Consider the following 15,262-nt stretch of genomic DNA (forward strand, 5'->3'; position numbering starts at 1 on the left):
CCACCACCAAAGAGGAATGCAATTCCTGAGGTTGATTTTCTATCATCTGGGTCTCCTGCAAAATCTGCATCAGAGTACCCAATAACCTCTAAGTTGTCAGCTTGGAAGCACAACTTGTAATTTTTAGTTTTCTGAATATATCTGAGTATCTTTTTTACAGCTTGCCAATGAATCATCTCAGGATTACTGTGAAATCTACTTACAAGACCATATGCATGACTCAAATCAAGCATTGTACACAACATGACATAATTTATGCATCCTACAGCTTGAGTATATAGAATTCTTTCCATTTCAGCTTTGTCACTATCATTTAATGGACACATTTTTTTTGATAATTTTAAGCCTTTACAAACAGGTGTATCTATGGGCTTGTAATTTTCCATATTAAATCTCTTTAAAACACTTTCTAAATAATTTTCTTGAGATAAACATAAAAGTCTCGAACTTTCTCGAACTTCTATCTCTTGTTATCTTGATGCCCAATATATATGAGGCTTCTCCTGTATCTGTCATCTCAAAATGGGAACTTAGCCATGATTTGGTATGGTTAATCATGTCAATATCATTACCGGCTATCAAAATATCATCCACATATAGTGACAATATAACAAAATTGCTCTCATTATTCCAGGCATATACACAATGGTCTAACATATTGGCTATATAATCAATTTCAGTGATTGCATTATGAAAAGTAAAATACCATTGCTTAGAAGACTGTTTGACACCATATAAAGATTTATTAAGTTTATATACTTTGTCTTCTTGGCCTTTAATTAAATATCATTTTGGTTGTTTCATATATATATCTTCTTTTAATTCTCTATTTAAGAAATGTGTTTTGACATCTATCTGAAATAATTCTAGATCATAATATGCAACTGATACAAGGATGATCCTAATAGATGAAAATTTTGCTAATGGAGAATAAGTTTCTATATAATCTATGCCTTCCCTTTGGGTAAATCCTTTACCTACCAACTTAGCTTTATATTTATCAATGGCTCCATTTGTATTAAGTTTTTTCTTTCGGACCCATTTGCAACCGATGACTTTTCTATCTTTAGGGAGGTCAACCAACTCTCAGACTTGATTTCTTTTAATAGAATCAAGTTCATCATCAATGATTTGAATCCACTTAGCTGAGTCAGATGAGCTAATAGCTTCACTATAGCTACGAGGTTCATCTATTGTATCCTCACTCATTGAAGAGTAATTGTCTTCATTAATAAATACATAAAATTCTTCTAAAGTTGTAGGTGGGGCTCTAGTTCTTTTAGGTCTATTTGGTATACTTAATTCGATTGAATCATTCTCACCAAATGTAAAGGGAGTCTGAGAAACAGGATCTTCCAGACCCTTATATTTATCAATTTCATGTGAGTCAATAGAGTTATTTAAAATATTTTCATGATCTATATTTTCTAAGAAATGAGCATTACGACTCTCTACTAATGATCTAGTATCATGGTTATAGAATCTATACCCTTTAGAATTTTCTGAATAGCCTATAAAAGAGCATTTTATAGTTTTACTTTGTAATTTATCTTTATTTTGTTGTGATATAAGTACATGTACCCAAGAACCCCAAACTTTCAAGATAATAAGGTCAGGTTTCCTACCTGTCCATAATTCATATGTGGTCAAGTCTATAGATTTAAATGGAACATGATTCATTATATATATTACAGTGTTGAGAGCCTCATCTAAAAATGAGGTGATAAATTTGAATGGCTCATCATGGATCTAATCATGTCCATTTGAGTTCTATTTCTCCTTTCCGCTACACCATTTTGTTGTGGTGTATATAGCCTAATTGTTTGGTGAATTATACCATGCTCCTCACAAAATTCAGAAAATAAGGCGGAGTAATATTCACCTCCCTTATCTGTTCGAAGAATTTTAATATGTCTACCTAATTGATTTTCTACCTCAGCTTTATATTCTTTAAAAGTTTCTAATGCATCCGATTTCTTACTAACTAGGTATACATATTTATAATGTGAATAATCGTTTATAAATGTTATGAAATATTTCATACCTCTATGTGTTTTTACAGTTAATGGGCCACATATATCAGAGTGAACAATACTAAGTAGTTCACTGGACATTTTCCCTTTAGCGAAAGACTTCTTAGTTAATTTACCAGAAATACATGGCTCACATGTTTTGAATAAAATTTCTCCTGAATTGGGGAGCAGACCTCTTTTAACCATTTGATTCATTTTGGCTTTATTTATATGTGTTAATCTTAAGTGCCATAAATATTGATCATTCATATATACATAAGCATCAAAAGAGGCATCGAAATAACCCGAAAATGATGAACTTTCATTAATATTCAGTCGGTACAAGTTGTCAATTTTAGTACCGTACACTAATGCTCTAGAATACTTTCCAATGGTAACCCGACCAGATCTGAACCTTATTTTATAACCCTTGTCATCTAGTCTAGGGACAGAAATCAAATTGTGCCTCATATTGGGTGCATACAATGTATCAGTCAATAAAAGATTTGTGTCCTCCTGGTAAACACAGCTTTAAAGTACCAACACCTAGTACATCGCAGTAGGTATCATTTTCCATATAAATCCGTTAGTTACTCGGCTGCAATATCTTTCAATTCTGTGAATCCATCCTTGGTCCTCGAGACATGTCGAGTGGAGGCTGAGTCGACCCATCAATTTCTCAGGTCATGATCAGCAACTATTGATTCTAGGACTACGCAGATCAAGTCATTTATCTTATTTTGATTGTTTCGAACATGGTTGTTATTTTGGTTCCTATTTTTATTTTTCAGCTTAGGACAATTAAACTTGATGTGCCCAATTTCCTTACAATAAAAACAGGTCTTCTCAACCTTATTCTTTTGATTTTTAAAGTTTCTCCTCATTCCTTTATACCTAGTATTTTTCTGATAATTGAAAGGTTTCTTGAGGATCTGACAAGATGAGCTTTGGGCAAAGTGGAGCTCATTTGACTTCTTCCTCATTCTTATGTCAGCTTCAATATTAAGATGTATGGAAAGATTTAACATGGTTATCCCTTGTGCAGAATGATTCAATGCAATTACAGCAGACTCCCAAGATAGAGGGTGACTGTTAAGGACAATGGACACTTGCATGCAATCGGGGACTGGATTCCCAACTGCAACAAGGTCATTTACGAGCAGTGTCATTTTATTAACATGCTCGGTCACTGAGTTTGTTTCTTTCATTATTCAAGAATTGTATTTTTTAAACAATAATTGTACATGGGTCTCAAAAGTGGTCTCATACTTTTCAGATAGGGCGCCTATCATACTTTGAGCTGTGGTGTAATCCTCAAAGACTCTAATTAAATCATATTCCATAAAGCTCAACATAGTAGTCCTAGCTACTTTGTCATCTTCTAACCCATTTTTAAGTCTCCTTCTGGCTTGACCATTGGTATTAGGCTCTAAAGCCGGTCATGCTACTTGCCGGTCTAAAGGAGGGTTGTATTACCAAGTAGCAAGACCGGCAAGTAGCACGACCGGCAAGTAGCATGACCGGCTTGAGGACGGCCAAGACCATCTCTCGCTCTATCAATAAATATAAATGAAAAGTATACAAAGAGACCATTAATTTTTAGTACAAAGGGCTCGCAATCTCTCCCTTTCTATCTATTTATATCAAGATGTTTGTATTCGTATGGTTGATTTGAACATAGTTTGGATTTTGGAATCTCGTGATGCCATGGAAATAAATTTGTCCTATTATCTCAAGCATTTATCATGGGTATGGAGATAGCTACCATATCTATAAATGTATCTTTTTTTTTAAAGATAAAAGGGTAATATGGTAAAAAAACAAAAGGGCTTTCATGAGAAGCAAAAAAAAGTGAGAGTTAAAAAAGATATAATATTCTTCTTTTTTTAGGGTCAACCTTTTGGCTTCTATCAGAAAGGATATCAAGGGGATGGGTCAGAATGGCCTCCTAGAGAGGCAATATTTTTATGGGATTTTGGATTAGTTAAGTTTTTAGTTCTAGAGAGAGAAAGTCTTTTGGTTGCTTTTTATTTTTTTGATAGAAAGTTCACTAAATTTTATTGTTCTATAATGAAGTTACAGATTTCAAAACAGATACATTAGAAAGAGTAGTACCACATTTGGCAAGGAAATCTGCCAAGGCATTCGCCTCCCTATAAACGTGAACAAAGGAAACAGAGAGGGAAGTGGATAAATCCAAGATTTGCAACAGCAACGGTTCAGTTCCCATAGGAGAAGTTGTTCCTTCTTGCATCATAATATCACATTAAGAGAATCCCCTCTAGAATGAACTCATACCCCAATTTCCTATCCACAACAGTACGCAGACCAAAAAGAAGGGTAGAGAGTCCAGTGAAGTTAGCAGTTCTAACACCAAGAGGACCTGCATAAGAAAGAACCACATTTCCATCCCAATCTCGAATCACTCCTCCAAAGCCAGATACACCCGGGTTGCCTATCGAGCTGCCATCGAAATTTAATTTATATACCCCCTGTGGCGGTAGCAACCATCTCCCTTTAAGCCTACATTTGGTGAAATTCAAGTGGAAGATATCACCTAAATTTCTTCTAACATCAAATTCAGTGATATCCTGCTCCCCCCTCCCCTCCCGAGTAATCGAAAGAAATGACCAAATACAGTGCAGAATTTTATCCAAGACATTTTCACAAGACAAAGTCACCCCTTCGGAGACTCTCCTATTCCTCTCTTTCCAAATTGCCCAAAGAATGACCCCTTTAAGAATTATCCCCAGGAGTATTACCAATGCAACTCCCAACTTCGCAAAAAACCATAACCAAATATGGCTAGTAAACTTACAAAATAGGAATAGATGGTTACCTGACTCCCCATCTGCCTTACACAAGAGGCAAATATTTGGTAAAATCTTTCTACGCTTAATGAGATTATCAATAGTGAGCACTCGATCTTGGGCCGCCAACCACCAAAATTCTTGAAATATTCCAAAGATCAGACTCTCATAAAAATGACATTCTTATCAATTTGTAGGGTGTATAATGGGTAGAAGTATATTATGATCGGTTCAATATTCCAAAGATCAGACTCTCATAAATTTTACTTTGATATTTTTAGGATATTACTAATATTAGACTGTTCAAGACTTTGAAATTTCCCAAGCTTTGAAAGGTCGAAGACTTTGAAGTTTCCCAAGCTTCGAAAGGTCCGATATTTGTGACACGGGTCCACAAAACATCCGATTCATGCAACATCGAACCACTAGGCCTGCTTAAAACTTTCACAGGCCACACAATCCAGTGTTCTAGCCACATTGTAGGGTCGTTCAAAACGTTAGACTAACATTTATATTCCTCCGTGCCAAAAGAGAACCCTATAAACTAAAAAATGAAAAATGAAAATGCAAAACTAGTCTCTGGTGAAACATCTACATCTGACTGGAAAACAAATTTGGAAAATACGGAAAAAGCAAAGAGAGAGAGAGAGTAGGAGAAAAATGTGACCACACTCCAACCCACAAGTCGGCAAGGCCGTAGAGCTGCTCTCTCTCTCTCTCTCTCTCTCTATTCCTCTCTCTAAGTCTCAATCGACAAACTCAACAACACATTCCTCTCTCTTAGTCTCAATCAAACTCAACAAAACAAAATTCTAGCATCTATGGGAAAGACCTCAACTCAAAAAGTTATAGTATGAGAAGATCCCGAGTCAAAAAGTTATTGGTATGAAAATATCCCTATTCAAAAGTTATTAGCATAAACAGACCGCCGAGTCAAAAAGTCACATTCCCATATAGGTGCTGAACCAGACGTGTAACAATGCCTGATCGCACTTTCAATTGACGACGGTATTGCTAAAGCCAATTGGCGGGATTAATTATTGGGAAATTGTTTCATGCGGGTAGGACACATTTCTACATCGATATTAAAGATGGATACACGTACGTGTTTCATCTAACAACAATAGAAAATAATAGTTCAAATGTTTTTTATTACCATTATCATTTCTAGTTTTTAAAATTTATTTAGTTTTTTATATTCATGAGATCACGTATCTTTAAAAATTAAGTTTTAAAATCCATCTAAAAAATAGATTTATTAAGATGCCCGCATTTTTATACGGCATAAAAATTGGGCCCTTAATTATCATAGAAGTTCTATCATCGCCCTTTTTCAACCCTCCATTTTTTAATGGAAGGCTAAGATTGCCCCAATCACAATATCACGTCTCTACACTATTTTATTTTTAATTTTCTTTTCAGTAAATTTTTGTGATACCAAATTTCGGTAGTCCATTCTTATGTTAAACTCGCACTAACGAAAAATATTAAAAAATATATATTTTTAATAAAATAAAATGATCAAAACACGTCTGAAAATTTCAAAAGATATTTTGGTCATTATTTTTTATCAAAATTGTTAATATTTTTTTATAGATGCTTTCCAATGAAAAGATGACATGTACCAAATTTCATATTCAAAAAAATTATATTAAAAAAAATAAAAATAAAATATTTTGAGATGCCATATCTAAAATCAAAATCAAACGCTACGTGGCTCTCTTAATTAAAAAAATGGATGGCTAAAAAGTAAGGAGATGGTAAAACTTCAATATTGTAGAGAGAACATATATATCTTTTCTTAAAAAAAAAGGTTATTTCGATCTCTATTTTAACTTTTTTTTTTCTATCTTTTTTTTTAGCATTGAACGATGTGCAAATCAGTACTGCGATTCATTAAGTGATCTAAAAAGTAGTACTCGGAAAGAGATTGTCTACCAAGCATTACCGCGATGACCAATCTTTAAAGGTTGTTGTTGGCATACGGATAACCAATCTTTAAAGGTTGCAGTTGGCACACGGATGCATCAGTACTGTAGAGGTAAGGTAAGGTCCACTAACAAATTCTATGATCGAATACAATTTTGTTGTGAAATTTTTTTAAAATTATTTTGAACTCTATTTTTAGATTTAATTATAAAATTTTAAATTTCAAAAAACGATTAAAACCAAATAAATCTATAAACATATGAAAATCTTAATAATAAATGGTATAGATAATATGTTGTAAAATGAACCATTTCTAAAAACTTAAAAACTTTTTATTTTTCATGGCCGTACATCTCGATATCGAGATGGCCAATGAAAAGAGTTTTTCAACATTAAAACTACCTTTTCTCTATGGATTTTTGAGGTGCATCCTTAGAGCTACATGATAAGGTTGCGTCCTTATAAAAACTTTTTCCGTCTTTAAAAGTAAAAATACTCTTCTATTTCTTGTATACAGGATAATTCAGACAACATAAGAAACATTTCACTCTCTTCTACCAGTAACCTAATTATTCAAGAAAAACAAACCCAAAAAAAAAAAACTAAAAAAATCACATGGCACATTAAAAAAGCCCGTCAAATTCTTGCTTGTCAGAGAGAACTGGCGGCGCCCCCAAATTTGATTAAAAAAATAAATACAATCCTTTCTCCCTCGACCCCAGTCTCCAAAACACGTCACAATTCACCCTCGCTTCCACCGCCATATCCCGGCCAAACAACACCAATTCCCGGCCAAATGTCGCCGGCAAAACCAGAGACCGCTACCTTTCTCTCCCTAAAGTGGCCGGGAAACCAGAAACCACTACTTAAGAATCCTTATCTTTCTCTTTCTCGTCCTTTGAGACCTCCTCCTCTTCCAAGCGATTCTCCTTTGGTGTCTCAAAGGCCCTCTTCTCCTGCTCCTCTGCCACCTTCTCACTGGAAGAATTCCTCACTCTCTCCTTGTTCTGTTCAGCTCGCTTCTCCATGGCTGCCTTCAAATCCTCTAGAGCCTTCTTGGGGTCTCTCCTCCTCTTTATCAGAATCTCACTTATATCAGCAGGAGTCATCTCCGCTTCATCAACCAGAGCTCCAATGGCTTTTAATCCCTCAACCTCTTCTTCGATTCCCAAATAATTCTTAAACCAGAATTTTCAGAACTCCATAGCAGCAATAACTCATAAGAATACGCATATCCATTCTCCCTGACCGCGACAAAGCAGGATCCAATTTCTCGATGTGATTTGTGGTGAAAACGAAGATCCTCTCGCTTCCGCAGCAGGACCAGAGGCCATCAGTGAAGTTCAGGACGCCGGAGATCGTTAGTCGGGTTTGAGGAACTGGACCGGGTTGTTGGCTTTGGCTTCTTTGCCCGGTTGGAGAGATCAACCGAGCAGTCGGATGTCCTCAATGACAATGATTGACTTGCTCGTGGTGTTGATCAGGAGCCTGCGGAGGTTCGAATTCGAATTCACCTCCGTTAGCTCAAGGTCGTAGATGTCGTAGCCAAGGTGGTTGGCCATAGCAGCTATCATGCTTGATTTTCCGGTGCCGGGAGGGCCGTAGAGTAGGTACCCCCTCTTCCAGGCCCTCCCCGTCTTCCTGTAGAACTCCTCACCCTTTGCGAAATCGTCGAGGTCGCTGATGATTTCCGCCTGGTTTGCCGGGTCCATGGCCAAGGTATCGAAGGTCGAAGGGTGCTTGAATGGCACCGACTTCCACGGCTTCCCCCACTCTTCGATGGACTCGGCGGGCTTGTTTTTGTAAAGGAGCCGGTCCTTGTTCTGCCTCCGAATTTCCGTAGCCACGGCCTTTATGTGGTCGAGATATGCCGGGATGAGCAGTTGCCCGTCCTTTTTGTTCATTTTCAGGACGAACACCCGTTTTTCCTCCTGTAATGGCTGCCACGAGTAGGACTGACGCTCTGAGAGGATATGTTCCCATGCGGCATTGGCGCCATTGAAAGAGTCCTTGAGAATGTGATTGCTAGAGAGAGAAAATGTGAAGGCGGAGGAGTTGGAGTGGCGGGAGAGGGAGGCGAGGGCGGAGGTGGAGGTGGAGGTGGAGGTGGAGGTGGAGCGGGAGAGGTAGAGCTGTACCGTAGAGTAGAGATCACCCCGTCAGTGTCTTGGATGTCGAAGTTAGCAGAAGGGGGAGCAGAGGGAGGAGAAGCGGGCAAAGAGAGACCGGAATTCCGGTGGGAGGACGGTGTGGAGGAGGGTCTGGATGAAGGCCCCATGAGGTAGGCCCACACTTGTTCCATCTCTCTCTCTCTCTCTAAATTTTTGTTTCTCCTCTCGCTATCTCTCTCTCTCTCTCTAGGTATCTGACTCTTTTCTCTCTCTTATAGAGGTTTGGAAGACGAGGTTGTAGCTGTGGTCCGTTCATAGCTTTGTCTTTTTTTTCGGTGAAGTTTTCGTATATCATACGGAGGAAAAAATTTGAGTAAAGTTTATGGGGTTTCTTTCCGGGTGGTTTCTCTCCAGTCTTGATTGTTGCACTCGCCTCTCTGCTTCCTCCTCCCTCTCTCTCTCTTCTTTCTCTCTCATCCTTTTTAACCGTGTCTTCCTCCTCTCTATCACCCCTCAGTTCTCCGATTCCTTCTCTCTCTCTCTCTCTCTCTCTGCCGTTTTCACACTCCCTGCATTCTCTCTCGCGTCACTCTTCTCCCCTCTATTCCTTCTGACTCCCACTCCCCACTCCTTCCGATCCTCTCTCTACCATTTCAACACCGATTCCATTCTCTCTCCTCTCTTTCTTACCTTATATTCTTTGTCAAGGTTTAAAAAAATAAATGGGTAATTTGGATTGGCCACTCCAAAAATCATGTTGGAGCGGTGAATTGAGGATCTAGATCGAAGAAATGGTCGGATTGGTGAGAACAAGCTTTTAAAAAATTTCAAAAAATCATTAAAATTATTTGTAAATCTAAACTTTTTAGGTTTTTTTGTTTAAAAAAAAGTACAGCATTATAATTTTCATTAAAAATAGAGTTTGTGTTCTGTCTGAGTCAATGGTTTAAAAAACGGATCGGTGACCTGGATCGGATTTCTAAAAAACCGATCCGGATCAGCGAATCGGCGATTCGGATCGAGAATCGAGTGAATCGGTCATAATAAAGCTTAAAAAAAATCCGAAAAAATTATTAAAATTCATTATAAATATTGTTTTTTAGGAATTCAATAAGAAATGAGGGTACTCCATTAAGAATTTTCATGTTTTTGAATGAATATGCGAATATTGATATGTTCTTTCCCTGCATGAACTGTCATTCAGCATTTAATTTACATCACACAAAAAGATAAACATATAATTATCATGGAATAAGTATATCAACATACATGGATTACAATAAAGCATAAAATTAGTAACATATGATCTAAAAATAAAATGATTGACGACGTTATTAATCTTCTTGGTCACGCTGGTGCCATTGATTGAATTCGTTTAACAATTCATTGATTCGATCTAAAAACGAATCATCGATATTAGCAGACGTCTGAGTATTCCCAAATCCCTGAGTGTTAGTGTTTTGTTGTGTTTCCAATCTAAAATCCCCGAAGATTGTCCATCCTTCATGCTCACCTGCACTGTCGTGCTCATCCCTACACTGTTGCTGAATAATATGGCTGGGATAGGGTGGCCTCAGAATCATCTCTCTCATTTTCTCTTTGAATAATATGGATTAAAAAAAAAAAATAACAAATTTTCAAAAAAATCGATCATGGATTAAAAAAAAAAATCACAAATTTTCAAAAAATTCTATCATGGATTACAAAAGAAAATTCGATCATGGATTAAAAAAAAAAAATTCACAAATTTTCAAAAAATTCTACCATGGATTACAAAAAAAAATTCGATCATGGATTTCAAAAAAAAAACAAACAAAAAAAAAACAAAAAATTCAATCGTAGATTACAAAAAAAGAAAAAAACAATTCAATCATGGGTTACAAAAAATTCAATCATGGATTACAAAAAACTCTATCATGAGTTACAAAAAATTCGATCATGGATTACAAAAAAAAAAACAAACATTTCGATCATGGATTACAAAAAAAAAAAAAACATTTCGATCATGTATTACAAAACATTCAATCATGGATTACAAAAAATTCTATCATGGGTTACAAAAAAAAAAAAAAAAACAAAAAATTCGATCATGGATTACAAAAAATTCTATCATGGGTTACAAAAAAAAAAAAAAACAAAAAATTCGATCATCGATTACAAAAAAAAAAACAATTCGAACATGGATTACAAAAAAGTCGATCAAGTATTACAAAAAAATCTATCATGGATTACAAAAAAATAAAATAAATAAATAATAATAATAATTCCTTACGGGGACTTGCCGATTCACTGTTCGGACTCGCCGATTCCGTACAGTGAATCGGCGAGTCACTGTACAGAATCGTTCGGTTCTCTCTAAAATCGGACAATTCCCATTTTTTTCGTCGATTCGATCCGTCCATGGCGATTCCCGAGTCGAACCAGGCGAGTCCGGTTCGACTCGACGTTTTTTTAAACACTGGTCTGAGTATTTGTTATTCATTATATTTATTTTATAATCACAATAAGATTTAAATATGGGTGCAGTTTTTGTAGAGCCGAGGCTCTAAACAATAAAAATAAAACGCACCTTCAAATAATATCAAAAAATATTGTTTCAATACTGAAAATCTCTATGATAGCCTTAAAATATATATTTATCTTTAACTATAAAATTTAAAGCTTCAAAAATAATGTAGATCGATCGGATCTATGAAAGCTTGAAAATCTTGAAAATTAGTGATTGCTATCTTCAAGTACCGAGTGTAACTTACCCAAGAAAGTACGCAATGTAAATTTAAATTACTGAAGATATTGTAATTTTCATCCTTAATAGAATTTCAAGTTCACCAAAATCCCTTATACCCTTCAAATATAAAAGTTTGAGCCCCCCAATTATGTTATGTTCTGTTTTTTTAGAAAGGAAAATAGTTTGACAGGACTGCAACCCTATCAAAATAAGCTAAAACTAACTTTATAACTCATTGAACTTTGCAATTCAAGCTCCAGGAATGTTTACATTGATTATTTCGGCTTGAACAATATGGTTGTAAAAAATAAATAGGATTTCAAGCTCTAAAAATAGTATATATTGTAAAAATTAACTAGACCATCCATTTCTTCCTACAAACAAGTGTTCACATAACCACAAGATTTGGGATAATCTAAACTAGACAACCCTTCAAATTAGCTTTTCTTTTCTTTGGTTTTCTCATGTTTTTTTTAGCATACGATGTATTGTATAATTATTAAGGTACGTAAAAAGTGAAAGCAGGGGATATGAAAAGCGGAATTTAAATTGATTTGAATAGGTGTAAAGAGGACAATTTTTCTACTGCTATCCTAATAAAAAAATTCTACATCCTTTTCTACCCAATTTGGTTGTAGGTCTCATCTAACTCTCGTATAAAAATAAAAAATTTTAATAATTGGTAGCAAAAGTAAAGGGAAATCTAAATTGATTTGAGCAGTTGTAGAACTTGATGAATAACAATTTTCTACTGCAATCATAATAAAAAAAAATTTCTACATCTTTCTATCCCCAATTTGGGTTGTAGCCCGTCATCAGCTCTCGTATAAAACGAAAATAATAAAAATAATAATCGGTAATCGATGAGAAATTACACAACATAATCATAATAAAAATTTTCACATAACATATTCATCATAAGATATTAGTAAAAGCTCAATTGAAATAAGATAACTCTTTAGTCTCTTCCAATGCTTCAAAATTATCACAATAAAATCATGTTATTCCAATCATATTATTCTAATGACTTATCAAAATTATCACAACAAAATCATATTATTCTAATGACTTATCAAAATTATCACAAGAAAATAATGTTATTCCAATCATATTATTCTAATGACTTATCATGTTGTAACCAAAGTCTAATCATGTTAACTAAACATAACCATATTTTTCATATTTGGATAGTAATGCATTTCTTTTATTACTTCCATACATAGCCAAACAGTAGTAATGTATTTCCCAAGTTGCATCTAAATACTACCCAAACAGTAACAATCTATTTGCAGGTAATGTATTATACATTAATGTATAACGCCCATAATATATTTCATAGACAATATATTTTCAGGTATCCAATCAGCCTCTAAAAATTATGTCAAAGGGTATGGGGACCGAATTTTTAAAACTTGAAACTTGTTTGCATATACAACCACATTGTATGCCATATAAGTTATGGCGCGTATCTTCTTTTTCTCCACGCACATAATCGATGTATGCATAGACACCGAGCCGTATGGTTACTTACAACTCTAAATCGGCAACAATATTACTTATTAATTTATAACTAGACAAACAATATGAATGCCGAACCTTTAACATTTTTATAGCCTCATTCCCAAGCGTGTAGACTTTCCCCGGTATTCGCAGGTGTATGTGCAACTCATGTGGAAAAATTTTCCCATAAGGCAGACGCAGTCACTAATGATAATTTCAATGGAGCGTCATCTAGGGAAATGAGTTTCTCTGCTGATCGTTGAATCGGTGGGCAAGGTGATCTTGCCGGTTGGATTGGAGGAAGAGACTTCCCCAGAACAATGAAAACTTCTTTTTGCAACCTCTATTACCAAACAATTTTTCGTTTTACCATAATGTCAAAAATATTTAAAAAATACATTATAAATCAAATTTTTTATTTTTGAGAATTTATATACATTTTTTTGAATCTTTTTTTAAAAAATACCAGTTGACTATGAAAACTGCCCAAAATTGAAACTATGGCCGGTTCCGACCTAACCTGGCGATTAGCGGTTAGATCGTCCTGGACTCATGATAGAATTTTAAAACACCTAAAACCAGTGGGTGTTTGGTCACAAAAATTTGAGCCCTAAGCCCTTGATACCAATAATACAAGTGGGTGTCAACACAACATGCCTATGTTATGTGCATGTCAAAAAATATTCCACTCCTTTAGGAATATACTGCTCATTACTCCCTCAAACAAAACCCCATCTAGGATTAGTTTTAGGACCTCAAACTTTGGGGATATAACGTATTTAACATATAGATTAATAAGAGAAGGATATTCAATTGTGGCACATCTAAAATCTTCAATAAGCACAACCTATAGAAATATACCTTTATAACTATATCCAACGGCCAAGATGAATAGAAGAGAAAATCACTCCCAATAGTCATATTGAAGGCTTTTTGTTGTATCCAAAAAAGGGATCACCCCATGTCTTTCTAATCTATAGCAATAATGAGAAAACCAACAGAGATGTACGTGAGGAAGACTGGGTTTAGAGCAAGAGCATTCCTTCTAGGGGCAACAGTTGCACTCATGAACGGGTAAGCTGCCCAAGAACTCCAAGCCAATGTGATCAAAACCACGATTACTAAGTAACCAGCCCACCAGGTGAGTTCATTTCTTGTGAGTTGTGGACACGGGTTCAACGCCTATTGCATGGTTGATAACAGTGTTACAAAATCTAGAGCGGTAAGGCTGATCGTTTACTCAAAGATTTGTGTCCGATCACTAGACTGGCTATTTGAATTGGGTCTGAATTAGTCCAAATCAATGAACCAGAAAAAGATTAAAAAATAAATAGAATAAACGAAAAAAATAAAATGTGTCAAGGTAAGGATATAAGGGGACTTAAAAAATATTAGATAAGCTAAAAAAAAAAGAGGGCTTTAGAAGAGAGGTTGGGACCCATAAAATCCTCTTGTTCAATCTTTACTGATTCCCATCCAGATCGACAATCTGGATTGAAATCATCGGGTTTTAAAATATTGGTTACTAGCAAATAATATAAAACTTCATATCTCATGTGCGAAATCGCTCAAGTCAGGAACCAGTTGGCTAGCTGACCTGGCAGAAATTTCAAACCATTGGTAGGCCTCGAGCAGGTCATTGTAGTGAGCTGCCGGTTTTCAAAGGAATTCGGTTGAGCTGCCAAGTCATGTTTGAGTCAAGTGAGACTCATTGAGTTCAACTTTGTTTTTTTTTTCCAACGAAAAGGAAAACCATAAGGGCACGTTTGGTATATGTGAAAATGCTTCTGTAAAAGTATACGTAAAAAAATTCTCGCCTTTGATTTGATACAAAAGTTTTTCCACATTAAATGTCAGTTGGTGTGAAAAATGCAATGGGACTGCATGGTGTGAAAAGACTCCCACACCTATTTATATGAAGGAATGTTTTTACGTGAAAATACTTTCGTGAAACTGTTTTCGCACGCACCAAATTAGTCCTTAAAGCTAACAAGGGTATTTAAGCCATAGGGCCATTTTCACCCCTCGTTTATAATAGCCTCTATGTTTGATCTACAACATGCAGTTGCTTTTACATTGTTCCATTTAGTAAATCTCAAATTTTTCGTTTAGAAAAAGAATATAAAGAGACCATTTATTTTTAATACAAAGAAGTCACAATCAATCTTGTAC

The 15,262-nt window shown here is 35.5% G+C and overlaps 1 pseudogene; it reads right to left on the reverse strand.

Moving 5' to 3' along the window:
• Positions 1 to 7,230: 7,230 nt before the first annotated feature.
• Positions 7,231 to 8,910, reverse strand: LOC18435514 (AAA-ATPase At4g25835 pseudogene; annotated as a pseudogene).
• Positions 8,911 to 15,262: the final 6,352 nt, after the last annotated feature.

This window comes from Amborella trichopoda, chromosome 12, assembly GCF_054954075.1.
Source record: "Amborella trichopoda isolate Santa Cruz 75 chromosome 12, AtrichopodaSantaCruz75HAP2 v2.0, whole genome shotgun sequence".
Classification (NCBI taxonomy): Eukaryota; Viridiplantae; Streptophyta; class Magnoliopsida; order Amborellales; family Amborellaceae; genus Amborella; species Amborella trichopoda.